The sequence below is a fragment of the Ambystoma mexicanum genome, chromosome 3p (assembly GCF_040938575.1).
Source record: "Ambystoma mexicanum isolate Mex_15411 chromosome 3p, UKY_AmexF1_1, whole genome shotgun sequence".
Classification (NCBI taxonomy): Eukaryota; Metazoa; Chordata; class Amphibia; order Caudata; family Ambystomatidae; genus Ambystoma; species Ambystoma mexicanum.
The window spans coordinates 195,449,102-195,470,942 of NC_090925.1; the positions used below are offsets into that span (position 1 = coordinate 195,449,102).

Consider the following 21,841-nt stretch of genomic DNA (forward strand, 5'->3'; position numbering starts at 1 on the left):
ATGCACAAATTGTTCCTTCTTTCCCTGTTCTCGATGTCATCCACCTTGCACTGCACCTCGCTGTGCCTGCGTTCAAATTCCTTTAGCCTCATCCTAACCTCCAAATCAACTAAGTCGTCTGAGTGCTGTGTGTGCTCCAGGGTTTCCACCCAATTCTCCACTTTCGTGACTCACTCTGTAAGAGCCCCCATTGAGCTCTGGACCTTCACTCGGAATACTTGCAGCTCTGTAATTAATTAACGGCATGGATGTCCTGGTGTATGCCACCCAGGTCCCCCAGCTCCAGTCCAGCCCCAGCCTCCCCCACCATACTGCCTTCCTCAGCTGCGCACCGCTCACCGTCTCTGCTTTACTCAAGCCCTCACATGCCAGGTGTGGTGGGCCTCCCTTGCTCCTCTGGGTGGTGGGCCTATTTCACTTGCGTCTTTCCTGCCCCCCTTCCGTGGGCTGCTCCTCACCTCTCACGGGCCCTACCAGGGCAGCTGCGCCTTCCGGATAATCACTGGGGTCCGTCGCTGTGTTGCAAGTGCCACAAGCACCAACGTTCAGAGGGCCTCAGCAACCTTGCAGTCATTCCAAGTGGGGCTGGGCCCCTCTTCCAACACTCTCGCCGTGGGCCGCCCCTTTCCTAAATTCACAACAGGGACTGAATCACTTAGAGCCCGCCGTTGTGAGCTCCTGTACACTACATTATTATGATGGGGGGGAGGGTCTCCCGCTCTTTCAAGCCCCTTCCCCTCCTTTCTCGCTAATGGTGCCGGAGCTCCACTTCAGTTACTTGTGTGTGGGGGGTTTATGCCCCACCCCTCCGTCGCGAGCTTCAGCAAAACGGGGCTGTGCCAGTGGGCTCCTCTGCCACACGCAGGAAGCACTGTGCCTGGGGACACTCTTCACATGCAGTCCGAAATACCACCTGTCCCTCACAACACACACTCCGCTCAGGGTCCTGGAGCCGAGCGCATGTCCTCCCCCATGCTCCGCCGACCCTCCAGGCTTCCTCACTCGGGTTTCCCTTAGAACCATTTGTCAAGGCCAAGTACGGAGCTCCATTCTCACATGGCCATCTTCTTCCGTGCCCCCTGGTGGTCTCCTCCGGCTCACAGCATACTCACTGTAAATTCATTAATAAGTCAGCCACTGCTAAATATGTACTACAGCCAGGCACTCAGCTGAGGCTTCGTCAACGCAGCACTGCACCACCACCACCTATCCTAGGAGGAACAGGTCTCTCTTGTTCACCGACACTGAGGGCTCTGAGGTGCCTATCGGATATATTCTCCACAGGAGTTGCGCACAGCTACAGTGTTACTCACTGCTCACCACTTACTATCATTGCTGCTCAACACCTCTCCCGCTGCCGAGTGTTGCTAGTTTCCAGCAACAGTCACTGCGACTGTGATAGAGTAAAGCACCCAAAGCGTCAAGCTGCACCGTTGAAGTTTTCGAATGAAAACAGAATACATCCGTTTCCGACATTCAGCCAGAGTGACTAGAGACAAGGTTACATGGGTCTACCCAAGAATTTAAGATTAGATGAGCAGGAGCTAAAACCAGCTCTTGGGTGTAAGGCATCAGCTAGTAAGCAGGAAACCAATAAAGTGCATACAGTGCACTGTAAATACAACTCCTGCATGAGACGTGAACTTTCAGTACCTCCCCAAACTGGACATGAGATAGGAGCAGCCCCAGAAATAGGTATGAAATCCACGATTGTGGCTCCTAACTATACCTTTAAAATCCCCCCACCTTCACCACAGCATAATACAGTTGTTTTAAAAAAAGGCATCCTTACCTTCGGCAACTCCTACTACAGATGTCAGGATTTTTTATGGTGCCACTGCTGCTGGGGACTTTGCTGTCCTAGATGGGATGATAGAGCCAATTTGTGTTCCTGCAATTGAAAAAGTCCAATAAAAAAAAATAATTATAGATCTACCAAATTGATTTTACCAATTTTTGCGAGACTACACTCTGCCAGTCAGCGCACATCCTCCCTGCACAGAAAAGGGATCTAGGGTGCAGAGTCCTACCGGGAAATCTCCAAAGTTCCCTATAGGCCAGCCCACCCCAGCTGACAGAGAGCAGTCAGAGCACATACCTGAAACTGTGACTCATACTCAGTCACAGACACTAAAAATAATAGAGAGAGCGAGATAAAAAGAGATATGATATGGCATTTATAACATGCCTATATACAAGTATTTCAAGGCCGAACAAGGCAAGGGAGGGGAAACAAGAGAGAGGACATAAACAACGATCTTACTAGGCCTAGTGACATTCAAATCACACAAGGGGAGGGGAGCAGGGATGGACAAGTGCAGCACAAGGAAACAAGTAGTGCCACCAATGGGTGGCAAGTGCGAGCGTTAGAAGTGCAGACAACAGGTGTCTAATAAGTGCAGGAGAGGGGACTGTAGGGTTACAGATACAGACCACAAGCGCAGGGGGTACCAAGAGGCAGTGCGGGTTTGCAGCTGGACAGGCAGGGACCTGGGTTCGGATTCAGACGGTTGCCAGGTGACCAGTGCGCGTAACAGACAGGAGATCAGCCGGGGAGAGGAAGAGAGAAGGCAGAAGCAAAGAAGAAGGTCTTGAGGTGCTTCTGGAACTGGAGATGGTTCTGCTCAAGTTTAAAGGAGGCTGTTACAGAGGGAGGCGTCAGCCGAAGAAAGATCTGCCCCCAGCTCGTTGCTTGGCAAAGCGACTCACCCTCAAGGATTTGAGAGGTGGAGGAACAAAGAGCTTGAGTAGGAATATATTTTGGTAGAGCGCGTTGGAGGCATTGCGGTACCAGGCCCAGATAGCCTTGTGGACAATGCAGAGGGTCTTGAACTTGATCCTTGCCGCCAATGGGAGCCAATGAAGAGATTTCAGTGCTGGAGAGATACAATCCCTGGGCTTGAGGCCAAGGACAAGTCTTGCACTCCTGTTCTGGATGAGTTGTAGAGGACAGAGAGCAGAGGCAGGTAGATTTAGAGAGAGGCTGCTTCAGTAGTCCAGCCTAGAGGGAACGAGAGCTCAGGAGACAGTGACTTTCTGGGGGAAAGTGACGAAGGAAATAATACCTATGAGGAGGTGCAGCTGGTAGTTTGACTTCTTAGAGACAGAGATGTGAAGGGGAGAAGGAGAGTGTGGAGTCGAAGATGATCCTGAGGTTCTCAGTCTCACAGGTAGGAGAAGGAAGAGTGCCCAGGGTGGGTGGCCAGGGAGTGAGAGGAAAGGAATGTGCCGATGATCCGATGAGGAGGATCTATGTCTTACTGGCATTAAGGCAGAGATAACTGGTGGTGCACCACTCCTGGATTGGGGACAGACAATCTGGGATGAGAGAGGGAGAAGAGGTGGCTGAGGGGAGCCTGTAAGTGAGCTGAGTGTCATCCGCGTAGCACTGAAAGTTGGAGGAGAGAGCATCTAAGCGGTGGTCGAGAGATGCCAGGTATTGGTTGAACAGCTCAGGAGAAAGATCAGACCCCTGGGGAATACCAGAGATAGAGGAGAGGAAGGACCCAAGTTGGACCTGGGAGGGTCAGTCAGAGAGAAAGGAGGTCAGCCAGGCCAGGTTATCGCGGAGCCAGTTGAACAGGATGGCATGGTTGACAGTATCAAAAGCAGAGGAGCTCGAGGAGGATGAGGACAGAAGGATGGTTAGTGCCAAGGTTTGAAAGCAGGTCTTCACGGATGTTCAGGAGAGCAGTTCCTGTGCTTCTGGTCGCTCTGAAGCCAGACTGATGGTCATGGAGACAACCAACAGATTCAGTGTGAAGGTTAAGCTGGGAGATGGCCAGCATTTCTAAGAGTTTGCCCAGAAAAGGAGTAATGGAGATCGGGCGATAGTTAGCCAGACAGGAGGGGTCGGATGAGGGTTTCTTAAGAAGAGGGTGCACAAGTAGATCAACTTGTTACATTTTACCCTTTCTATGCCCTACTGTTAATATTCACACAAGCCGAAAAAACATCAAAGACCCTCAAGCAACGTAGAAGATCCGCTATGGGATGGTAGTGGATCAGCCCACTGTGGGCCTCCTCTGAGAGGGTGACCTTCCCTATGAAACACCACCCCGTCCGATCAATAATACGGATCAGGTATTCACCAGGCTGCTGGAGAGTGAACTCACAAATCAATTAAGTCAAAAGGAACTAACCTGAGTATGCTGGGAATTGACTTTAAATGGAAAGATAATGTAAAGGTGGCAAAAACTCCTATCAAGATAATGTTTTTCGATGGGATGCCTGGATTGGAATGGTAGCACAACAATATGGAGATTGGGAGGAGGTAGGGTAGAAGGAAGGGGTGTTAATATGGTTAGTCACCCGAACTGTGCCCGACGCACACTCCATCCCAGCTGACCCCGACAATCATTGCCGGCTACTAACATTTCAGCACCCAGAGAAGGCCCCTTACCCCCACCATAAGGTACGGATCAGCCTATACGAGCTACTCGCCACGAGGACCCATTGTGCTGCTTTACCTGCATCTAAGATGGCTGCCACTGTAATCATATGGCTTTTGTTTATATTGGTTGCCTAGCGACTTTCCTCGTTCGTGCTTAGAGGCTGTAAGGTGAGCCGGAGGCAGAAGCCGGCCCACCTCGCCTAAGGCCCACGCAGACCAAGGCCCCTCCTGTCTGCGCTGGCAGTAAGGCGCAGGACACTGCGAAGGCCACTCGATCCCCAGTACTTCACACTCCTACGTCTCTGCTCATCAGCTCCTACTCTTCCGCCTTAGCCCACTCTGGACTCCACTACCCACTAAGAACATGTTCACCTACAGAAAGACCTTGCTGCCTCCAAACATTTACTTCCCGCAAGCAGCCTAGGACACCTCCAAGACCGGTACCGGCATCGAGCTTGAGCAGGTAATGAATAGTGCACCAAGCAGAAAGACGCTTCTGCCTTGTTAGACTATGCTCTGCTCTCCAATCATCTAATTAAGTTTGATATCGTGGCACAGGCCTCCCAAAGCTTCTGCTATACCATTGCAATGCCGTCTATGACCAGCTACTAATGAACTAGCCATGTCATATTAATGTTAAATGCATAGCTATTACCGATTTAATCTTATAATTCAGCTATGTTCATGCATAACCTTGCTTGATCCAACGAGCCACATTGGCCCCTGTACCTTGCTAACTACTACACCTGATGTATTACGATTGTCGATATGCCTATGCACGCGTTTCAACAAAATGCTTAGTAACTTGCCAGGCTCCAGAATATATGCCTAAACCTGCATTAACTGTGCCAAAACTACCAAAACTCTGAAAACAACACTTACCTCTTTGCCTCAATAGTCATCAAGCCTATTCAGTCACCAATTGACATGTCTAGATAAGCGCTGCCTCAACTACATAACGCACAGCACACATTTGCAGCAAAACACCCAACACTAAAACCTCCTCACTGCCCACACCTACTGCCCAATACAGCAGTACCTCAGTTGCCTCCGACGCCAGCGACAACATACCCATGGCCCCACTGCCACCTACTAAAACAGGCAGGACACTACCAGGCCTGACAATCCTACTGACTCTCCTACCAGCCTACATACGCACTTGCAAACACCCACTAAATGGCTTGGATTTCCAAACCTACAACAGTACACTAAAGAATCAATCCGAAACCCTTTGCCCATTAGAAAAGATAGTTTGCAACCAAACTATGTCTATGGCCACCACACTACCATGCTCACCCAACATCAAACCTACCACCTTCCTACCAATAGTCGAGCAAACCAGTGCAAAACATACGCCCAGCATCCTCCACCAACACCTCACACCAGAACAATGGATTAACCTCTTTGCCCGGAAACCTACTCCAAACATACCGTGATCCACTTCAATTAGGAACACAAGGCTAGGTCACAGATTCCTGAAAAGACATCTTAAGGCACCCCCAAACCACGCCGAGATACAGGCTCTCAATGCTGACCACAATACAGTCCACATCCCAAGCAACCCACACAACTCACCTAACATTCCAACTAAAAACACTAGCCACCAACTACCACTAACACTTCAGCGACCCTGAAAGGAGGCCTCATTAATGCCAGATCAGTAACAGTCCATGCACTTGATATCAATGACCTCATATCGTCCAACGACCTAGACCTCTAAGCCATCACAGAGACTTGGCTCCACACAGCCTCTGGCCCCTTATTATCTCTAGCCATCCCAGACCAGTACACAATTATCAGACAAGACATAACTTCTCCAAAGGCAGGGGCGTGGCCATTATCGCCAAAACCTCCCTAGGCCTTAGACAGGTTCCTAGCCGAACACTCCCATCCACATAACACCTAACATTTAAACTGCCTCTACCACCTCACAAACCATCACACCCACCTAATTTACAGACCCCGGGCCCTCTCTCTTACTTCAAAGAGGACATCACACTACTCCTAAGCAACAATGTTAAACCAAGCTCACAAACTATCCTCCTCAGAGTCTTTAACCTTGTCCTCCACGATACCAATGACAAAAATGCACCAACAATCAGCAACAGCATCACTGAAATAAGCCTTACTCAACAATTCTCATAACCCACACACTCTAAAGGGAGAAAACTAGATTGCATAGCCGACTGCAACTGCAACACCACCATCACTAACAACCATTCGCTCGCCTGGACAGACCATCACGCCATCCTCTTCTCCCTCCAGAGAAGTCCCCCCTTCCAAGAGAAAACAATGGCACCACCTAGACCTGCTAGAAATACCAGGAACATAACAGCCCTTATGCTACGCCCACTCCTGCAGCCACTCTCACATATGGACACCACCACCAATCAGGACCCTATAGAGCTGGTTAACCTATATAATACTACCATAAAGCTATCGACAAAATAGCACCACAAAAGCTTTGGAAAACCAAACCACGCACCCACTTAAATATGTGGTTTACCCCACAACTGAGATTACTGTGAAAAACTAAAAGAGCAGCTGAATCAAGGTGGAAAACTCTCCCCTCAGACCTCAACAAGGAAAACTTCCAAACAGCCTCAGCCACATACAAACCTGCAATCTTCCTAGCCAAATCGACTCATACAATGACCGTATCCTCAACGCCAAATCCAATTTTAAAGAATTATTTACCATACTGAGAGAGCTAGAGTCTCCATCCTCTCCACCAACCTGCACCAAGGACTCTAACTGGTGGCAGAACATCCAAAAAGCATTGTCAGACAAAATAGAGCTTTTACAAAGAAAAATCGAGGTCAAAAAGGTTAGCCTGTCTATAACCCCTCTTGTACCCATTACACCCACACCACCTCCTGAGCAAGCTGAATTACTCAAATTCACTCCACTTAGTGTCAAAGAAGTGGAAGATATTATCCTAAGCTTAAAACCATCCAGGTACAAGGGCGACACCTGCCCTGCACCCATCATAAAAGAGACAGCTAATGAGATTGCCTCATTCATCACCTCCCTAATCAACGCCACCTTCAAGACCAATACAATCCCTGCCCACCTCAAGGACGCATGGGTTATGCCACTTCTCAAGAAACCAACACTAGACCCTAACAACCCTTCGAATTACAGGCCAATCACCACAGTACCCCTCATTCATCACCTCCCTAATCAACGCCACATTCAAGACCAATACAATCCCTGCCAACCTCAAGGACGCATGGGTTATGCCACTTCTCAAGAAACCAACACTAGACCCTAACAACCCTTCGAATTACATGCCAATCACCACAGTACCCTTCCGCCTGAAAATCATCGACAGAGCAGCCTATTTGCAGATCCAACATCATTTGGAAGAGAACAATCTGCTTGGGCTAAGACAATCTGTATTCCGACCAAGACATGGTACGGAAGCGGCTCCGATAGACTTAGTAACACAAATTTAATACATTAAAGACTCAGGCTCCCTCGCACCTCCTGCTCTTACTAGATCCATCAGCGGCATTCGACCTTGTCGACCACAAAACCCTCTGCAGCCATCTGTCCACTGCAGCACACTTCTCTGATGACGCCATTGCCTGGATACAATATTTTCTGAACAATAGAACAACCAGAGTGTTAGCACCTACAGCTTCTACATCCCCATCGACTGTCACCTGCGGAGTACCACAAGGATCTTGTGTCTCCCCTACACTATACAATATATTCACAAAACCACTATTCGCAAACTTGACCGCATAGGCATTTCTTACACGAACTACGCTGATGACACACAAATACTCATTCACATCACAGGCAACCATGACACAGACTCAACAACATTTATCTCATCATCCAAGCTTGGATGGCACAACACGGTCTCTGCCTCAACAACAAGACTGAGCTTCTCCTGGTAGGCACTCAAGCTAGAATAAACAAACTTGACGACAAATTGAACACCTTCATCGTTGATGGCAATAACATTAAAGTCTCCAAAGATGTCAAAACACTAGGTATGTAGATCGTCTCCGCTCTTACATTGGGAAGACAAATCAATGCCACAGCGTCTACTACGGCCTACACATGTAAGCTCATTAACGCTTGTAGACCCTTACTAACGCCTGCCAACTGTATCACCCTGGCCAGGGCTCTTGTACTAACTAAGCTAGATCATTGCAAAGCATTATACATAGGCACCAGTCAGCACAATCTACGCAAATTGCAGACTTATCCAAACAATGCACTCAGAGCAGCAACTAACTTCCCCAGGAAATTGCACATATCAGAAATAAGACGCAGTGTTCATTTGCTCTCAATCAACCAAAGAATCAAGCTTAAGACCCTTTCCATCACACACAAATGTATACACAACCAAGCACCCACATACCTCAGGGATAAATTCAACCTCCACAATGCAACTAGACAAACTAGATCTTCTTTATCCAACTAACTCATCATACCTAGGTACAAGTTGAAAAAAGCAGGAGGGTAAAGCTTCCCAGTCCTCGCAGCTAAAACCTGGAATGCCCTACCACCCAACATCAGACTAGAACCGTCTTTCCACAAATTCAGAATAGATGCCAGAACCTGGCTCACCAGGAATGAAAAATAGAATATGTATACCACTACTGTTCCCTATATGTAAATTGCCTGTATCACACAGTCACCATCTGTAAATTGTATAACCTACGTGCGCAATTGTATATTCCACTGTCTGATATGCTTGTGACTGTAAATAATGTAATTAATGCTTCTGCATATGTGTTAGGAAAGATTTCATAATTGTATGTAATTTTCCCTCCATGTGTCAACCCCCACACTTGCTGCTGTTTAGACTCCATTGACTGACTTTGCCAGAGAAGCACAGCCTTCAGCTGCACTCCTCTGGGCTTTCGCTGATTTTTTATGGGGAAACTGACATGCCCTTAAGACAGTCAGTACTGGGAGACTTTGTTTCCCTTAGTCCTTTCCTCATGTTGCAACATGTGTGCAATGTATCTTACCATACAGCCCACTTGGGTCTATAGTCATTTTCCAAAGGCCCTAGATACTCTCGCTGGACTTTTTATGAACTGTGCAGGTGGGTCATGGACAGGACTGGTGGCAGCTATCGTTTCGCGTTATTTTTAACCCTTTCCTGCCATGTTAACCGCGTTTGCCACAAATAGGTGGCCTAGCTTCAAAACGGCCATACCACAAGACTCTTTGTCCCGTCCTTTGGCCATCTTGCCCCTTCACCTTCCCCAGGTCGAGTCGACCCCGGCCAGTCCTTATTTGGTCATGCACTTTCCTGTGGAACGCAATGCTTTCGCAGGCTTCTGCATGCCTTGTGTGTGTGCCTCCAGGATGTGGGCTGGGGTGTCGGTCCCCAATACACATCCTGGGTGCCAAAGAGTCTGGAGTGCCATGAATGCCTGGGACCACCGTGGTCCGTGATTGATCCACGTATGTGTGTTTGGGAGCAGATCTCCCATTGGGTCCTCTCCGTTTTGGCACGAAGGGAACTTTGGATAAGAGGAGGCTGGAAACACCACTACCATCTCAATCTCCCGAGTTCTTCCCAAACAAAGGATAGGATCCAAGTATCCTGCAACACGAAGCTGAGTTGAGGAACCGCTGGTGACCCGCTGGACGGTTTGGCACCCTGAGCCCGCTGTCGCCCCGTGGGACCCCTCTGCATCTGGTCGTCCTAGAAGGTCTGCGAAGACGCTTCGACCCCTTGAAATAGTGGGACCAACTATTCTCTGCACCTTCATCAAACCCTGCAAGTAAGCTTTCTCGGAAGTGTCCCTGGTCCAACCAGTGGGCAGACCAGCTTGCACAGGGCCCTTGCTCTGTCACTGCCGCCGTTTCGCAGAGGCCCTCGAAACTTGGTATCCTGCTAGGTCTGTGTCCACGGCACCCTCACCCCAAATTTCGTACACTTGGTGTTCCCAGGTCTGAAGTGAGACGAGTGCACCAGGACTGGAGTAAACGCGGTTACCCTGTTGCCCTGCCGCGGCAACGTTCTTTGAAAATCCACTGCATTTGTGACCCTCTTGCCCCTGAAGCCTGCTGCAGTGAAACTGGGTCGATTCATCCACCCGGAGTGGAGAAATCACCACTGTCCGGTTTGGGAATCATCGCTGTATCTCAGGAACTAAAACGTGCCGAGACGTCCTTTTTGCCGCATTCCAACCTGCAAGCGAAGTGGAATGACCTGCCGAAGGTTGGGTCCGCTTGCGTCAGGGACCGGTGAGTACTCAATACCCAAACCGGTGGACCCTAGCGCAAGGGCCAATTTTTACATACAAGTGGCCCCTGAGGGCCCCTCTCCTTTCCACTGCTATTGTGAAATAGCGACTCCATCCCGAACTCACGAACTGCCTCTGCCTTCAAGTGGAGGTCCTTCCTGAATAGTGGGTACTTATTCTGCATCGCCTCATCCACCTTCCCGAGCTGCTAGAGACCCCTGAAGAGACCATATTCTGCCCATTGGCACAACCGCATGCACTTGCATATATAGTGTATGGATTGAGATGTGTTGGTTTACTTAGTGTTACTGTGATTTTGTTGCTATGGACTATGTTACAAAGGCCTTGTAATAAATGTGTCTATATTTTTGATATAACACCTGTCTGGAGTAATTTGTAAGTGTCCTTGCTTTGTGTGCTCATTGAGGTCTTTCAGTCACCCTCACCCCTCCTGAGACATTGCCTTGACTGCCTGTCAAAGCTACCTTGATTGGTCTGGCTTGTCCAGAGGTTATCCTGTTCCAAGAAACTAGGCTGGCCTTCTGAACTTCTGCCCACAAGGTCAGAGTTTAGAAATCCATCTTAACAATATGTACCCAAGAAATGTGCACAGTTGGCTCAGGGCTCGGTGCGCTATATAAATAAAATACAATTACAAAATTACAGTAAGGACCTGAATTCTTGAACGGAACAAGGGCGCTCTAATGGGAGACAGAGGAGCAGTGAGTTACAATAAGGCGTCCAAAGTTCTCTGCCAGTCAAGTGGCACAGTGAGTAGAGCGCTCACTTGGACACCGGTGCAGAGTCTGCTAATGCAGGTTCGAATCCCGGCGGGGCCAAACTCAGCCTTTCATCCTTCCGAGGTTGATAAATGAGCACCACACACCATGGGTAATAATAAGCAGCGCTCAGATACCCGAGGGTTTGTAGCGCTATATAAATGCCAAATTAATTATTATTATTATTAAATGGAAAGGTAATATATCTGTCCAGCCAGAAGGGAATCTGTAATACAAAACGTGTCAAAACCAGGTAATCAGCCAGAAAACAAGTACAAATCGTAATCCAAAAAGCAAGGTCGTACATTACACAGGAGGAAATCCGGAATCAAAGGCAAGTCGTAGAAGAGCAGGGGTCAGTAACCAAGAAACAGCAATCCGGGAGCAAGAAATGAATGAACGGGAAGCGGGGAACTAACTTCAATCAGAAGCACTTGCCAAGTGAAATGCATGCATCTTTATGCTTCCGGGCTGAGCGTGTTAAGATGATGTAGGTGTGTGTGCGCAACGCTGGACTGCATCGCGCAACCATGGTAACAGTATAGGAGCACGATAGCTTGAGAACGTTGCGCCGCTTCAGGCCACGACATTCCTGCAGGCGCCATGGCAAACGCCAGTAGTGCCGTATAAGCTTTCCGGCCATTTTACTTTTCAGGAAACGGCGCCAATTAGAGCCGGAAACTGGAACCGTGAAATCTGCTTAGAATAGTTGAGAAGTCCAGCCGGTTGGCATCCCAATCATTCATCTACATAACTTACATAGAATCGGACACAGTAGTATTTAACCCACCGAGCTAACTTTTGGAAACATCGAGTAATAGCCATTTAGCTTTTACTGCAGTTCAGTGACAGCGCTGAAGTAGCAGCAGAGTCTTCTGTGGCTACTATGGCAGACACAAGGGCCCCTGGCTTCTCTGCAGTACATGGTGCCCCATGCAGGCCCTTTAAATCACTTCTGTGGCAGTGGTGCACCCAAAGTACTGTTGGTAATGCAGTGATTTTTAGTACATCACGGGAAGCATAGACTCGCTCTATAATGGATGGTTACCGGGGTAGTTCAGCAGGTTGACAGATCATTGCTGAGATGTTATATATGCAAAACTTGTTAATCGTATGACTTTTTGCAATTCCTTTAAAAAAAAAAGGAAGTGCTACAAAATGTGTTTGGCCAGGGGATTGATTGCTAATATTCAGGGCGGAGGTGGGGGGATTTCTGCCTCTGCAGTGAAAATCAAACGTTGGCACCCATGAAGCCACAGTTTAATTTCTAATAACTTCTGTCAGCACAAAGCATTTATTTGTGATTAACCAGTATGACCAACATAACATCTTTATAAATATAACCTGTGTTAATACACAAAGCAAGGGGCACACAAATTACGGAGTATTGACGTGGTGTTCCAACATTAAAAAAAAAAAAAAAAAAAAAAAAAAAAAAAAAAAAAATCAAAATAAACTAGTGAATGCGTTTCAGCAGCATTACTTTTTTTTAAATGCACATTTGTACACCAATAACGTGCCCAGTATGTAGAATGACTGCTTCTTCAGTGATGTTCCCACACCCACACCCTTGCCACCCCAGTGATGTTCAGAAGAAAGAAAACAGGATGAGCAAATTGCTCCAGTGACAGCTCGGGAAGGAACCGCGATTAGGTGAGGAAATTGCGCACCTAATCTGCATTTATTATTTCCTGTTTTGTGGCCACGCCCCCATCACGCCACTGACTGAGCGTGCGCATGGGGGTCAATGGCTCGTAATGCACAGGCTCAGTTAAGCACTGCAAAAAAAAGCCTATTTACCAGCCAAGAAGACACACAAAGGCCTGCTGTTGCTGCAGCCAAAATCAAAATAAGAAAAACAAACCCACCGGCACCTACCTGCCTGTGCATGTCACAGGGTTCCCCTTCATCCATGATCTCTCCCTGAGCACTAGACGTCCTACGTAAACAACGTTCTTACGTCATCACGCGTTAAAGGCATTTCAGAAAGTGTAGGCAAACTCTTCAACTAAGACAATGCCATCGGGTCTCATGAGGACTTTAAATGTGTGTTTCAATGTATAATGAAAGCAACATAAGGCCTCCCATTACCAATCACTCCTTTTCGGTCTCCAGGCAGCCTTAGGTGAGTGCATGCGATGCAGCTCTTCTAATGAATTTGGTATGCATTTATTTTAGTATCCATTAACCCCGTTCATTCTCGCCTCTTTGTTATATTGGAAAGAGGAGCCCTTTTGCAACCTCTGGAAATGCACGTCTGTAATTCGTTGTATTCTACTCATCACAAGTTGAAATAAAAAATTGTAAGTGCGAGACTCTCTAAACATCTGGTTTTGAAATTGCACAGGGCAGCCTGTTGTTGGTATTGTAGATACAATAGATGTCCCGAAGCACATTTACCATACAGTTCAGGCTTTGGGATGCTCGCAGACACAGTAACTGCTGTGCAGCTACTACACAGCCCATGCTCTGGTATAAGTGACCTTAATACCGACAGCGGCTAATAATTGCAGGCGTGTGCTGTTTCCAGTGCCTACTCTGAAAGTAATGGTTCCCCAGGGCTAATTGGGCAGATCCCGTAATTTCTCTGGATCTAGTGACCCTTCAGTGGATAATAACTGCAGCACAGTCTTTTCTAGGACTAATGGCTGCAGGCACCGCGATGAATAGCAGCAGACACTTCCTTCTCTAGCGCTGATGGTAACTGACTAGTCCGAATGAGTGCAGACACAATGAGCTAATGACTTCCGATATAGTACTACCACTTACCTGCTCATCAGCTACATCTGACAATCCCTGCCCTGGGGCAAATAATTACAGACACAGTACCAGATCTGGGATACCGATTCCAGACACATTACCTGCCCTGGAACACATTGGGCCTGATTCATGCAAGTGTCTTATAATGGCGCAATACTATAGGAAAATTATCAATGAATCAGGCCCATTGTGTTTGACAGTACCTGCTAATCCGTTCCATATGACAGAATACCTGCCCTGGGGCGTAGAACTACAGACAAAATATTTCATTTATTTATTCTGTAGCTTATATAGCACGTCAAGACCAAAGGCATCTGGATGCTGTTTTACAAAAAAAGGTGACACATTGTTGCTTAGGTTACATATATACAATAGTCATAATGCATAGTAGATGCAGTTCAGGTGCATTATTCTAGATACAATACTTACAAAGGTACATAAGGGAGTACACAGATGAATAGAGGGAGTTCGATGTGTTCAGCTGGCATGGGTGGGGTGCTTTAATTACCCAGGGCTTGAGTGAGGAAAGAGGTGCATTTTGAGTGGTCTATGGAATATCCAGAAGGATTCTTGTGCTGTTAATTGGACTGGCAGGGTGTTCCATTGCTGGCTGGCAATCGTACGGAAGCTACTGCCACCCGCATTTTGGAGGTTGAATCTTGGGAGTGCAAGGAGCTGTAATTAGGCTGCTCTAGTCAGCCTAGCACGATGTGGTATTGTGATTTTTATCTGGCAAGTAGTTGTGGGGCGGGGTGGGGGGGGTGGAGGGGCACCCGGTGAAGACATTTGTGTGTCAAGGTTAGTGTTTTGAACGTGATTTGTTCTTGTACCGGCAGCCAGTGGAGTTTGTCTTGTTGCAGAGATATGCGCTGATCTGAGGATTTTGAGTCCGGCTCGGAGGGCATTGTTTTGCAAAACCTGGAGTTTACGGATCTTATTGATCTTCGTATAGGGCTCGGGCCAGGGTAATACAGCTGTCGGGAGATAGGAATTGTCTGCATGCGTTGATTAGTTTGCAGGTGTAGGTTGTGGCAGAAGTTGTTGCGTTTACTTGTGTAGTGAGAGTAAGTGACAAGTCCAAATAAAACCCTAGTGTTTTTACCTCGTTAGAGACTTTGATGGTATAACCATCAATGTTAACAGATTTGAAGGCATCATTTAGTTTGGCAAGCCTGAGTTGAGAGCCTATGAGGAGCAACTCAGTCTTGCCGTCATTTAAGCATAGCCTGTGGTGCGCCATCTAGGCTTGAATGGTAAGGTAAATGGCATTAATTGTGGCTGTGTCTGAATTGCGGTCGCCAGTGATCGCTATGAGGATTTGTGTGTCATCTGCGTAGTTCGTGTAGGTGACACCTAGGTCGTCAAGACGGTCAAATAGTAGCTTTGTAAAAATATTGTACAAAGTCGGGGAGACGCACGGTCCTTGGGGTACTCCACACAAGACAATAATGGGTGGTGCTTCCGCTTTAAGGGAGAAGACTTTCATTGTACTGTCTGTTAGAAATGGCTTTATCCATAGGGTGGCGTTGGGGGAGAACTGTGCAGCTGAGGCCAAGTGTTTGCATAAGATATTGTGGTCCACAAGATCAAATGCACCCGAGAGGTCCAGGAGAAGAAGGGCTAGCTTCCCTTTATCTTTGAGGTCGTCCATTTGGACTTTTAAATCCAGGTGTGCTGTTTTCGTCCCATGTTTCGGATGGAAACCAAACTGACGTAGCTCAAGGATGTTATTGGCTTCTGGGTATTTCTGTATTTGGAGTACAGTACAATACTTGCTCTGCGACAATAATGGCATGTACAGTACATACTCTGGGGCCAACAATTCCAGTCACAGATATTTAACACAATACCTGCTCATGATCAAATCTTGAGTTAATGACTACAGAAACAATAAAAACCCCATGCACCCTTTCCTTCCCATGTGTCCATTCTCATTCCTAATTCCCCTCTGACAGACACCTCGAACCACACTCTCTGAAATGAATGTGTAGTGTAAAGAAGTGATCAATAGGGATAAACCATTGTGTCACGATTTTCAAATTGGGTTTGATGCAACTGATGCCAAAAAAAGTGGTGAATCGTGCACAAAGGATGTTTAAATGTGTGCATCATAGTTGTGCACATTGAGGTGCTCTTTACCCACCAAATGCACAACTGCGCAAGGCAGAGGGAGGAAAGGGGGTTCTGGGCATTTTCAAATAAATCCCGATTTTAAAAAGAGGTGCACAAAACACAGGGGGATAAAAAAGTTCCTTGTGCCTATTTGGAACAGTTGGGGATACAAAATGAATGGGATTGTCACTTCTGATCCTCTCATGCAATGAGTTATTTAATGCTGTGTGTGAACAAGCGATTAAATGTTGAGTCAAAGATTGTGCGTGTGTTTGTGCTGGGCAAGGGAGCTGATTTTGGCTGTTGAGGGCAGCAAAGTAACAATGCATTTTTTTAATTAAAACAAATGATTTTATTGGCATTGTCAACAATAAGAACACATGTAACCCTCCTTCTTGCCCTCACCTTCTCCCCTCCCCACATCACATCCCAACACATATAACCAACAACGCACCCAGTCCTGTTCCCACCCCCGAGTAAATAAACTTGATGGCTACCGGTCCCGAGTTTCTGTGAGTGGCCAGTTCTCTTGCCTGCCGGTATACAGGCACTTGTACCATTTTTAGAAACTTCTCCATAGTCCCCGCCTACCATAGGAACATCAGCCATATCTCCTCCCAGATTACTGTGAAGGTGTCCTCCCCAAGTGGAGCGAGTACTCACCCCAGCAATCTCATTTTCCTCGGGCCCCATGAGGCCCGATGCAGGACAATGTCCCAGTCCGAGAGAAACCTTTGGTGATCCCCTTGAATCAAATGGGCCACCCGCTCCAGTGCCACAAAGTTCCAGATTTTATTAACCCATTTGTGTTCTTTGGGAGCAGCTTTTTGTTTCCCTTTGTATGCCACCACAAGCATTGCCGCCACTCTCCAGATGAGGTATGCCGCCACTATCCAGATGAGGTATGTCTTTCTTTGAGCTTTTGAGGGTAGATTTTCCAGAACCCCACCCATTTACAGGGTGGCTATCTCTGTTGTCCGGCATCTGACTCCCAAAAATACTATTCATTGCTGCACGGACTATGTCCCAATAAGGCTGTATTCCACAATCCCAGTTCCCCACATCCCAGTAGAGCTTTGACGCAGTTGGGTTGAATTTATGTAGTTTGTCTTGGGTGAGATGCTATTGGACCATTATCTTAACCCACAACTCCTGAAAATGTATGGCTCGCGTGAGCTTGGGTGGGGGGGGGGTTGAATATCTGCTTATAACTGAGACCAAAGTCCCCCTCCAGTGGCTGCTCCACTGCATGAGAATCAGCATACCAGACATCGAGGTAGAAGCACTAGATACCACCAAACGAGCAAATGCCGGGTTCAGTGAAATGGCAGTGGCACAAGAACAGAGAACCTCATTTGAAGACTCTCAGGTCCCACCTCCATGGACTTCGCTGAAGCCCAAAGGACGCATCCGCTTCTTAAACCAGCTCAAAATATCTTGGTATCAGATGCCGAGACCTGAATTTTGAAGAGACTGCATTTCATCGACAAAAGATTACTCCTGTATAGAGTTAATGTAAATCTCAAGAGTGACGGCACCAACTATTGATAACATAGAAGTTTCAGGCCATTCTAATCTGATGGGGGAGCATCCCTGGCTGAAGAAGACCCTTCTCAGCTGGTTCTACTGTCCTGGGGTAAATGCTGAAGTTGAGCGCTTCTACTCCAGCTGTCTTATGTGCCAAACGACCTCTCCAAATAATGTACCCAGATCCGTACTACAAAGTACAGAAGTCTCCTTCTTTACTATTGGCATGGACCTAGTTCAGCCCCTTGGAACCCTGTAGGTCGGGGTGATGGATCTTGGTAATTGTCGACTATGCAACCCAATGTGCTGAAGCCTTTTCTTTGAAGAGAAGTACAACAACAACTATCAAGGTCCTTACACTTTACTTCATCAGAGTGGGCTGAGATTCTACTTGATTAAGGAAGAAGGTTCATGTCAAATCTGATGGGTGACATGTAGATGCTGATGGAACGTAAATAACCTCCAAACCTAGATTTACCATCCCCATGACCTTGTGGAAAGACTCAACCAGACCTCAAAACTGATCCTAAGGAAAGGTTACACGGGATTTTATTGAATTATGAAACAAAGGATCAATTTTGAACGAACCCAAAACATCTATAAAAACACATTTCTTTTCGATGTTTCCCCCCCTAAATCCCTTTTCTTAAATACTTTTCCCCAACCCCAAAAACTACTATTCCCATTCCCAACTCCATATGTACCTTATTTATTTATTTTTTAGTTATTTTTTTTATAGATATTTTGGGTTCATTCAAAATTCATTCTTTGTTTCATAATTCAATAATATCACTGCATACCCTAAGGAGGCTGGTTGCTGAGGATGGATGCAGCTGGGATGACCTGAACCATTGGGCTCTGTTTGCCATTTGGAAAACACCCCAGTCATCTACAGAGTTGGTGTATGGTCGAAACCCCTGCAGCACGTTGGATATCGTGCGGGAGGAATGGGAAGGACCAGTTAGTCAACAAACCAGTGTCCATCCAGTGGTCAGAACACACAATATATGGAGAAAGTATGCAGATTGGTACAAACCCACCTGCAAGATGCCCAGAATTAGCAAGAGAAATCCTGCAAGAAGATAAGATTGCATACTTTCCATATAGAAGAGAAAAAGGGTGATGGGGAGAAGAACCATCACCCAAAGTAAGCCATTGTCCAGATGGCATGATCATTGAAGTGGTCACTCACCTCATCTACAACTTCCAACAAGCCATTTTGTAGAAAACCTTCACTGTTTTACCTTGTGAACAAACTAAAAGGATGGAAAGAAAACAGCAATCCCCAACTCCCATTGCTGCACTCTAATAACACCCGAAAAACTCCCATGTCCATTGAAGTGCATGGGGTCATGTCCGTGGGCCTTTCCACGATCAGCCACCAAGCACTCGCTCAACTGAATGGAAAATACCCAGACGTGTTTTCTCTGTAGCTTGGGTGCGTGCATAAAATCCAGACCCCTACGCAGAGGGTGACGCGTCTCAAGCTGTACCAATTGCCCCAAAGTCAGAAAACAAATGGTTAAGGAAGAACTAAAGAAGATGCTCGACCTGGTAATAATCATAGTCTTGGTGACTAGTCTACTCATGTAGGTCCTGTTATCGAAACCTGACCGTGCATGGAGATGTTTTATTAATTTCGAGAGCCTCATCTAAATCTCCGGTTTGGCGCTTACCCAATCCCCCTGATGAACTGGTCAAGAACCTTGGAAAGACTAAATTGATTTCCGCCCATAACCTAACTAAGGGGTATTGGCAGGTTCCATTGGGTGATTAAGCACAGCCTAAAACTTCCTACTCCATTCCAAGGGCCGATTTCAAGTCAGTCTGTGACTTCACGGGTACATGAACCTTCCAGAGACTAATTGGTCCCCTGCTGATTATCTAGTGAGGCATATCTGGACGACATAGACATGTTTAGCACCACGTGGGAAGACCATCTCAAGCATCTAACAGCTGTCTGTGATTAGTTGCAGAAGGTCCATCTAACCGCCATTCCAGTCAAATGCCACCTTCCACTCCCTCCCAACCCCCCCTAACGGAACACCAATTCATGAAAGATACTACACTTACCTTGGGAGAGGGGGGAGCCACGCCCAGGCCTTAATACTAATGTGGACACTTTGCATTGCGGGCCTCCATTGCCACCACACAGCAGCCCTGTGCAAAGAAAATGGGTGGGGCATAACCCACTACTTGTAACTATTATTTGTAACGCCTCCTGGGTGTGGGTAGCCAGGGTTAGTAAACCAATGGGAGAAGCAGGGTGAAGATGAGGAGGGCGAAGATGAGGAGGGCAACAGGAAACAGAAAGTTGTGGGTTGTTCAGGTAAGGTCATAGGAGGAGGAAGGACAATGGATTAGAGTGTGCATTGAATTGAAGAAAAGTGAGGTATTCGTTGATCAGAGCAAGTGTTTGTGTGTGCGCCAGCTGTAGACGAAGGAAGCTGATGCAAGGGTGGCATGGTGGTTCCTATGTACTTTTATTTATAGTAAAAAGAAACCCTCACTATCCTTATCTTCTAAGAGGGCTTTCCCTGCCTCAAACTAATAGTAAAGGATCTGTCCAAATGTCTGTCAAAATCAAACTCCACCTTCCTGTGTCACAACCTACCTCTATCCCTTACAGTACAACTAAAGAATAGGCCAACAAAGTTCCTTGTCCAGGAGAATTACTCCCTTATCTTGGTGCCCCAAAAACGATCTTTTTTTTTTCTCAAAAAGATGCCGGGTGGAATGACTCCCTTCCCCCGACTTGTGGTTCCAACAAAACTTTTGTACAACTCTGTCATGCCACTTACCCGGATGCCGAGACGGGGTCGCCAGGTCAGGCAGTAACCATCATGGAGGGTCTGCCCTAGATACCGGCTGGGGAGGCTGTGTTCTCTCGCGGCCTCTGTTTTTTTGGGTACCACTGTGTACATGGACTTGCGCGGGTGGCTGTGTCCTGCCCTCCGCGCATGCGTGGTCCGTCAGACTCTCGAGGCAATGCAAGCTTGCGTTGCAAGCCTCGTTCTGGGCACAACCCCTCATTAGGGCTTCGATCACAGAAGGTAAACCGCGTCTCAATGCGGTTTGCTTCCTCATTGCTAGTCTCAAGTGTTCTCTGTGCTAGTTCCTGTTTGCTTGCCTTCAGCATCCTATTCCTGGTTCTCTTGGGCTGTCCTGGCCCTTCGGGTCCTTGGCCTTCTTGCCTCCTTGGGTTCTCTGTTCCTTAGGTGTCCCTTTTGCCTCCCTGTCTACTTGGTCTTCCCCACTCTCAGGTTTTTCTTGGTCTTTCCGTCTCCCTGGTTCTTCTGGTTCCCTGGGGTTCCAGAGTCCCTTTGCTTCCCTGGCTTCTGGGTGCTTACCTGTCCAGTTGAACCCTGCCTTGTATTTCTGTCCCTATACTCCTCTGGGATTGTTGTGCCCTGCCTCCAGCTTCTGCCTGGGTAATTTGCCTCCGAAGACCACCGTCTGCTATTTAAGCGCAGCACCTCATCTCTGGAAGACCAACATCACCCTCCGAAGTCCAGAGATCCACGTCCATCAAGAAGTCGGCTTTCCCCGTCAGTGCTTGCACTGTCCTGACGCCACGTTAATCAGGGAACCGCTCATTCGTGGCATTGGGAGCCGGTTCACCTCCGACCTAGTGTTCTTATGGGTGGGTGTTGGACTGGTTCCTTGCGCCACCCCTCCTCCTCTTCATCTTCCTGGACAGACTGGCTACATCTCCGCGTGCCTCATCTGGAATTACAGGTACACAGCGCCCACGGGACGCTTTCCTTAACAAACTCAACACTCGGGACCAGGAGAATGACTCCCTTCTCCTGGTATTGGTCTGCACACTCCAATATAGTTCACATCAAAGCCATGGGGAAGGACTCCCTTCCCCTGTCGTCTTGGAGTGTATTCAAAGGGCTTAAGTTTCTTCTTCAAGAGAATTGCTCCCTTCTCCTGGTCTATGAAAGTTATTTTCTGTATCTTTCAACTTGATGTTTGTTTTGTTATTCTCTCACAATATTATTAAAGTCCCAAATACTTCTCTGGTTGTCGGTGGACATTTC

At 47.3% G+C, this 21,841-nt stretch overlaps 1 protein-coding gene and 1 long non-coding RNA gene across 4 annotated transcripts in view; one reads left to right on the forward strand and one right to left on the reverse strand.

The window, feature by feature from the left end:
* Positions 1-13,344, reverse strand: part of LOC138580239 (uncharacterized) — a 58,002-nt gene extending 44,658 nt beyond the window's left edge. The window contains exons 1-2 of one of the 2 annotated variants that reach the window (XR_011304214.1): positions 13,275-13,344; positions 1,793-1,891 (exon numbers count right to left, since the gene is read on the reverse strand). This is a non-coding gene — a long non-coding RNA (uncharacterized lncRNA). Of the gene's footprint in view, positions 1-1,792; positions 1,892-13,264 lie in introns of both variants that reach the window. The other variant, XR_011304215.1, reaches the window with a different exon arrangement.
* A 49-nt stretch (positions 13,345-13,393) lies between these two features.
* Positions 13,394-21,841, forward strand: part of PEX5 (peroxisomal biogenesis factor 5) — a 349,012-nt gene continuing 340,564 nt past the window's right edge. For both annotated transcript variants that reach the window (XM_069650617.1, XM_069650618.1), the window contains exon 1: positions 13,394-13,521. The gene's annotated coding sequence lies outside the window, so the exon portion shown is untranslated. The remainder of the gene's footprint in view (positions 13,522-21,841) is intronic.